This window comes from Periplaneta americana, chromosome 12, assembly GCF_040183065.1.
Source record: "Periplaneta americana isolate PAMFEO1 chromosome 12, P.americana_PAMFEO1_priV1, whole genome shotgun sequence".
NCBI classification, from domain to species: domain Eukaryota; kingdom Metazoa; phylum Arthropoda; class Insecta; order Blattodea; family Blattidae; genus Periplaneta; species Periplaneta americana.
The window spans coordinates 10,502,705-10,511,661 of record NC_091128.1 but is presented as its reverse complement, the minus strand read 5'-3'; positions in this window follow the sequence as shown (position 1 = coordinate 10,511,661).

Sequence of the window (8,957 nt, the reverse complement as noted above, 5' to 3'; positions counted from 1 at the left end):
TATCCTTTTTTTTTTTTCTCACGTTAGATGGGGGTCAAAGTGAGAGAAATGTTGAGAAAGAATGGTCTTCTGTTCTCTGTTTCAGTTAACATCATGATCAGGAAAATGCTCTTGCATAAGATGCTTCAGTGGCTCTTCAATTTGTAGTGGTAAATTTTGGAATAGATACAGGCACCTTGCATGGGTCTCAAAATCGTACTGGTGGCACCGCGCAGTGTCTCAATTCCTAATTAACTATAGGCTCGCAGTCATTCACTAGTCATGTGTGATATAGAAATTACATGCGGCTTTCTGCCGATAAAATGTTGTAATATTAGTAAGAATGTGTTCATTGATTCATAGTGTTCTGCCCAAGGGCAGGTCTTTCACTGCAAACCCAGCAATCTCCAGTCTTTAATTATTTTATAGACTCAGTGGAAAGTTCAGTACTGCTAGAGGAGTGTAAAAATGTAACTACAAAGTTCCTGAAATATCAGTGAAGTTGTTTGGCATTTAAATCAGATTTCAGACCATTGAATGAGGGTGAACAGTCATATTACGAAAATATTGATATACTTATATTTGATGTCATGACTTCATCCCTCTTAACTCCAAATATTTTCCTAACACTTTATTCTGTAGCAAACTTAACCTCTGTTCCTTTTTCAAAGTGAGAGTCCAATTTTCACAATCATACTGAACAACCGGTAATAAAGCTGCTTTATAAAATCAAACTTTCAGTTTTTTTGAAAGTACACTTGACAAAAAATTATTTTCAAACGAATAATAGCAAACATTTCCCTTATTTATTCTGCGTTTAATTTCCTCGCGAGTGTCTTTATATTTGTTGTTGTTGCTGGAAGACATTTGAATTTGTCTACCTTCTCAAAGGATAAAGTTGGAATTTTTATCAATTTTTATATGTCCAGTTCATATTAATTTATGTTCTGGTCAAGATACATAATACTTTACTTTATTTTTTCGGAATTTACTTCCAAACCAAACCAAGTAAAATTTCCTTGTTTTCCCTAATATTTCTTGGATTTCATCATAACATATTCACGTCATTCGCATAAACAAGAAGAGGATGTAATCCGTTCAATTCTGAACTTTCTGTGTTTTCCTGGACTTTCAAAAATGACATATTTTAGAGCTAAGTTAAAAAGAAAAAGGTGACAGTGCATCTTTTTGTTTTAGCCCGCAATGATTTGAAAAAGCCTGAGACGAAATTGGCCTGTACGGACCCTGCCGTACGTTTCACTGAGACACATTTTAGTTAGTCGAAATAGTTTCTTGGGAATACCAAATTCAACGAGAATACAAAAAAATCTTTCAGTAATCCATCTATTACCGGTACGCCTACGTTCAGACGGACTTAAGCTTCTCAAAAGAATATCGGATAAATTTTTGTACAATGTCAATAAAAGTGGTATTCGTAGAAAGTTATTACAATTAGTATTTTTCCTCTTCTTAAAGGAAGATACAGTTATGGACCCCTCCATTATTTTATTCTGGTTCAATTTCCTTTTCTCAAATAGCAAGTAAATGCTTATTTCACCAGATAATGTTTTACACCCTCTTCCATTAATTTTGTGCACTGGAATTTTATCGATACCTGAAGACTAATTTTTTCAGCTTTCCTATCACAATTTCGACTTCAGAAAGTCTGGGATCTGGTATAAATGGCTCAGAATTTTATATATTATATTTTAGTTCCGATCATTTCTATTTGGCCTATGTAGACTTAGTGGTTCCCAAAATAGTTTTTCTATTTGTTCAGGATGGAATGAGAGTTTGTAAGCAAGTCACCGTTCTCATTCTTGATCGCGTTTATCCTTGCCTGATATCCTTTCTTAAGGGGTTAGGTACAACTTACAGCAGTGCATTTTTTGGAAATATCCAACATGTTTTTCCGTATCTTGTACAATAATGAAAATTGGTATGTGTAAAACACTGTCCTTCTGCTATATCTAAAAAAATATTTTTATGATTTAAAAAAATTATTTATATATATTTTTCAAAATTCAATATAGTGGCAGTTTACTATGTAGTAATGAAGCGTTTTCCTTATAACTCATAAACTTGTTAACTTTTTTATATTCTCTCTCTTTTATTTTATTGCTGAAACTCATGTTTACCCTTAATAAATAATATTTTTTTTTTTATTTTGTGTTAGAAGAAAATATTGGTATTTGACTATTTTTAAAAATGAATTTATTTTTTATCAGACAATCTATCAAACATAGAGAAGTAATCTTGCATCATATTGTAGATATGACATGCATAAATACACATAAAACATTTCATCACAGAATGTTGGTTAGTTTGTTAGTTACGTTGGAAACGTTTCATCACTGCACAGTGAACTGAATTAAAGAAACGTAAATACATTTTTTTTAAATCGTAAAAATATTTTTTCATATAGCAGAAGGACAGTGTTATACACATATTAATTTTCATTATTGTACAAGATACAACAATGGAGAAAAAAATGTTGAATATTTCCAAAATTTTACTTGCTGTAAGCTGTATCCAACCCCTTAAATTCCTTTATGTCCTTATATAAATGTCTAATGTTTTATTCTTAGTATTTGTTTCTATCTCATTTTGTTTTTCCATCAAATAATAACTCTTTTTGTTCATAAGTTTACAACTTTCTTCCCGTCTTTCATTGACATAATTTGTAATAATAATAATAATAATAATAATAATAATAATAATAATAATAATGAAAACAATATAAATATGCACTACGAGAATTCTAAGTTTGTACAATATGTTAAAAGTGATCACAATGGAGAAGTTTGAGAAACACTGGCATAATGTATCACAATAAACAGTTATTATTAAATTTAATTCAAATTCAAGTAACTGTTACGAAAATCTTCATATTCTATCCATAATTTAAGAGTAATGTATTGCACGAATTAACAACTGCTTCGAAATGTTTGTAATTTTTCATCCACCCACGGTACGAACTCACAATATTAGAGGCCTTACAGGTGGCCACGAACTGATCACATGTTCCTCGGATAACAGCTAAATTGACATGAACTCATATTTCTTCTATGGTCCTTCTATTATTGAAGCAGTCTCAATGTTAAAAGGAATTGAAACACATTGATTCCCATAACTGCTTGTATTCCACTTGGTCTTATCACTTGTTTGGGTCACATAATCCCATAGCTCATTATGGATTCATTTTACCTTAATATTGTTATGCCTCAGGGCTTAAGAACTCCCTATAGCATGATTTCCTGTGGGGTGTCAAATCTGAAACAGTCCAGTGAGAGGATTTTTTGGCGGCAGACAGTGATACAGTAGGATGGTGACATCGTCTGGCAGGGATCGAGGACCAAGTCGTAATGGCATTGGCAGAGACAAGAAATATACCATTGTAAGTAACTTGTTATGTGTATTTGTATGTATTTAATACGTCAAGTATAGTTTCATTCACAACTAATTCAGTGTGGAATCTTAAGTTCAGTAACCATGTAGTTTTCCTATAATATCCTGAGAGTCCCAACTCTTTCAGTAAAATCGTTTCTTTTCCATTATAAGTGTAATGGTGATATCAGAAATCCTGATAGGCCTAAGTGTGAGCGGCAGTCGAACGCAGTAGTCATTCGTTCAGGAAGTCATCCGACCTAAGTTGACGGTGGCACAACAAAAATGGTGTTCAGAGGCGAGATACGACGCGAACTACTCATAGACGCGTTCTATTCAATATGTAGCTGTCTATCAGGATACAAGGGAAACTACTGAATAATGTTTATATATTTCAGACTGATAATAATGTGTCTACACTCTACACCAGATGTCTTTGGAGCAGACCATAACAAGGGTCTCAATGCATCTCATGTTATCGCTGCGCTCCCATTGGTTGGCGAGTCATTACTTAGCTGAGAGTGTTGTAGACACTAGCGCGTGCATATCCTGGTTACGAGACTATTTAGAGACGCGTCCACTACTACAGTTTCTATTGCGTCTAGCATCTGTGCGGTGTATGAGCAGACGACAGCAGTACAACTAGTTACTGATGCAAGAAGGTATGTTCAAAGACACATTACTTTATTTTTCACTTTTCGTTATATGAACGTAGTCGATTACTTGAGGTGCCTAGAAGCAAAGTCAGCAATCTCCACTTTTTTTAGAAACTTATATTATGGCAGCATTGGATCCACCTTGGTGTTTTCTAGCAATCTCCAGAGGTGAAGCAAAAGCAGCTGTAAAAGGTTTAATTTTCATATTGAAAACCGGGGTTAGAAGCAAAGGCAGCAATCTCCATGCTCGAATTTGATAATCTGAGAAGCAAAGCCAGCAATATCCACATTGGCCAATCAGAGAATCCCATTTGGTCATGTGACCGTCAGCTGTCTTCTTTCCTTTTTCTCATTGTTATTATGGTTATTACAGTGTCAGTTCTATTTCTTTGAGGTAAAAGTAAACTAAATTACTTTGTTTTAATGAAGACAGCTATCATAAAATTTCCAGTAAAATGAATAGTATAGAGAAACATTCTCAAGAGACCAACCAACAATAATCGCAATGAGAGGTGAAAACTTTTACTTGCGTGACACAGGCTGCTTTAAATACATAACAAAAAAAGAAACTCATGTCACTCAAATGGTTCCAAAACGCATTCCACCTCTACAACCAAATCTTGTGCAACCTAAGAAAATTTCTGATGTCAAACGACTGCTTCAAATCCACTTCAGTGAGAACTGGCGCCAGAACGCAAAATTGAATTTTTACAAGCCGCCAATTGACAATGTTGATACATTGGACTTATCTAATGAGGTAGACACTAATGACTGTGCGTGTGAACTCATGGAAGAATCTCCAGAATTGTGTGTGTAGCAAGATGAACAATAAGACTTTTCAAATGTTGAATATTGTGAAAAAAAAAAAAATTGTATGTTTTGTTATCCCTAAAATAATGCTTATAATTCAGAATTAAATTTGATAATTACACATGACTTCTGAAATCTGCAATAAAACCTGGCAATCTTCCTCATCTTACATGCAAAGACTATAATATCCATATCTGAGAAGCAAAAACAGCAATCTCCATATTAAAAGCTTTAATATATTGTTCCACAGTTACTTTGAAGTAAAGATACTATGTAAAATTGCTTTTCCGATGTCTATTTACATATGAAAATAGTTTTTGATGGAATTGTCGTTCAGTGAACACCTCGAAAAGTTTTTTGCTTCTACTGTAATATTTTCCAAAGTGGAGATTGCTGACTTTGCTTCTAGGCACCTCACTTAATTCATACACATATATTTAGTATCGTGTGAACCGCACTCTCTTGCATTTCGTTCCGTTTATATCTGCTCCAAAGACATCTGATATAGAGTGTAGTAGTTAAGTTATTTTATAAGAAATGTGTGTTATAGTGCATAGTGTATAATATGATGCTACGTAATAATTTGCGTGTGGCGGATACTGGCTGATTCCCTCCAGTAAAACAAAATGGCGCACAATCTCGAACAAGCTATTGTTAATCTTGTAGTGTAGGCTTTAGCTATTGTTGATTACAAACCGAAGTAACGGAGAACTAAAGATCTATCTTCAGCTACCGCGTTGAAAGAATGGACAGGCTTACCAGGCAGCTTACCGATTTATGAATTTTTCAACAATATTGACGCCGCTGCGCTATTAGAAAATTTAAGTGAAGAAGATAAGAAACACATACTCAGACTTAAAATAGCAGGACCAGCATTCGAATTTTTGCAAAGTAGACCGGATCTCATTCAAGATGGCGCCACCTTCGCAGACATTAGAGCCGCGTTTGAGGAGAGATTTAGGGGAAAAATGCCTGATATTTCTATTATGTATAATTGTAGAGCTACAAACGGCCACACAAAAGGAAACGGAAAGCCCAGAAGCATTTGCGGATAGGATTAAAGCTCTCAGTTTAAAAACCTTAAAAGAGACAAGGGACTCGTTAGAAAGACGCATACTCACAGAAGAGACGGAACGTCGATTGTTAGGCGCATACGTAGCAGGATTAAGAGGGGAAATAGCCAAATATGTTCGGTTAGGAAGGCCAAAGAATATGAAAGACGATGTCTAGTTAGCCGTCACCGCGACGAACGAAGCGAGACAGGAAACAGGTCATCGCGACGTATTCGTAGTAACAGAACATAAATTCCGTCACAAATGTCACCGCAACGGGCACATGACTAAAGACTGTCGTACGAAAAAGCCACTTTCCACCCCGCGTCACCAGCAGCGCAGAGACGCTAAGGGAAACAGTCACTACCAATACACCAATAGAAATAGAGGTGCCGCATATGGATTTCGTAGGGATACTACAGTGTATTACTCTTGCCGAAAAAGAAGTCATAAAGCAAGAGAGCGTTTTCGTAATGGATATGATAGTCCAAACCAGGGAAATGGGGATGCCTTGGCTCCAAACCTCGTAACGTCAAGGCAATAAATAAACCATCTGCTTGCACTCTCCTCTTTACCAGTTCACGCATGGCAGGACTCCTGGCCATCGCAAGGGTAAATGGGAAGGTAACTAAGTGGTTAGTAGATACAGGGACAACCATATCAATCGTCCGACCAGGGTTAGCAGGGAATACAATTAATGATACCGATAAAAGGGCGATAAGTATTACCGGGAAGAGTCTTGAGATAAAGGGAAGACAAGATCTTGAATTAGAATTTACTAATGCGGTAAGGATCCCGCACAGTTTTGTAGTATGACCAATAAATGCAGGCCCGGAAGTAGGTGATTGCTAGGTCTAGATTTTCTACAGAAACATAATTGTATCCTCGATGTAGGAAGCCGAAGGTTGAAGACGAAGGAAGGCTGGGTTATAAATTTGGCAAGCGAATCCACATGTCACGAAAAGGTAGGCGTAATTGATTTTGGAACGGCCATCTAAAATAGGTCAATGACTCGAGCGCAGCAGACGCAGAATTTGAGTCCGTCGCATTAAGTAGAACACAGTGAGAGGGAAAAGTCAAAATGTCTTAGGAAGACCCACATCCTAAATCTGAATCCCGAGGCGTGGTTGTTAGAAATAGCAAGGAAGCTATTATACCGCCAAGAAGCGAAGCAGTTGTCTTAGGACGGGTTAATGGAAATACCACCAGGGAAGGGGTAGGTTCCAATAAGAGAAATGCGAAGACATTTCAAGACAAAATTCCGATTATTCTTGAGCCGGCGAGTTTCGGAATAAATGGGGCATATGTTGCTAGAAACCTCAATGACAATCGAGCCAAGTAAGGGTCAGTTAGTCCCCGTGAAAATCATAAATTGTACGGGAGAAGAAATACGAGTGCATAAGAGACGAATATTAGGAGAAATTGAGTACCAGTATAGTGATGCCTCACCACAAGAACACGATAAGTCCCCATTGTAATGTTGTAAGTGCAATAAGCGAAAGTTCAGATAGTATTGTAGAATCTATCAGCTTAGACCATTTGAGCGAAACAGATCAAGTAATAATAAGAGAAGTTCTCCACGAATACCGAGATGTTTTCCAGGATCCTACACAAAATGAATTAGGGTGCACCAGTAAGGTGAAACACAGGATTAACGTAGGAGACGCCCTACCGATCAAGAAAACACTCTATAGGTTGCCGCACAAGTATAAAGAGGTAGTCAAGGACATGCTAGATAAGAGCATAATCCGACCGTTTGCCAGCCCGTGGAGCGCACCATAGTTTTAGTCCCAAAGAAATCACCTGATGGAAGCGAGGAAATGCGATTCTGTACTGATTTCAGAAGTCTAAATTCTGTTACCCATGGTGATTCATATCCACTCCCTAACATCGTAGAAACACTCGAAAGTTTATCTGGTACTAAGTACTTCAGAAAAATTGATCTATTCAGTGGCTTTTGACAAGTCGAAATTGAGGAAAAAGATAAAGAGAAAACTGCCTTTGGTACACCCATGGGGACGTTTGAATACAATCGAATGGCGTTTGGTCTAGTAGGAGCCCCGAGTACTTTCCAAAGACTAATGGATGGAGTTCTAGCAGGCTTAAAAGGCGAATCGGCTTTTGTTTATATTGATGACGTCATTGTCTACAGTTCAACAATAGAGTAACACACAGAGAGGCTAAAAGAGATTTTGCAGTGTTTAAGAGACGCGAATCTGAAAGCACATCCCCTAAAATGTACTTTTGCAGTACCCGAAATCGAGTACTTAGGTCATGTAGTGGACTCGAGAGGCGTACATCCCGACCTACAGAAAATTCAAAATTCCAGTTCCGAAAAACGCAAAACACATAGATCATTCCTAGGTCTAGCAGGCTATTACCGTAGACATGTTGACAACTTTGCTGAAATTGCTAAACCATTGTCAGATCTCACAAGAAAGGACACCACATTTGTTTGGACCAAAACAAAGGAAAATTCATTTAGCACGTTAAAAGAAGCACTGTGTAGTGAACCAATCCTGAAATATCCTGATTTCAGTAGACCATGTATACTAGCGACAGGCGCATCAGGAACTGAGCTAGGAGCCGTTTTATCTCAAAAGATAGAAGGGAAAGAGCACCCAATTGCATATGTCTCACGAGTACTACAAAAATCTGAAAGGAATTATTCCACCACAGAACGTGAGCTATTAGCTCTAGTACAGGGACATCATTTTATTTTTGCTTGCATTTTTATTGTACCTGCATTTCTGAATGTACTTCACTCTCACCCCTTCACTAATGTCCTTGCTCCCGTCAGACACACAAACTTACGGCCGCTGTTACATTCGAAGTCTTCAAGCAGTGAAGTAAACACTGCAGTGTATAGTGTGTTTCATAAATATGATTGCGTTTTCTATAGAAGAAAGAACCTATATTAATAATATCGTACTAAAAAATTATATTCAAGAAACGATAAATTCATTTTCAGAGAATATGCTTCAAAATGTTTTTAATAATATGCGTACTGAATTGAAGCCTGCATTGTAATGAACGGCAACCATTTTCAGCAACTTGTTTAAAAATTCAGTTT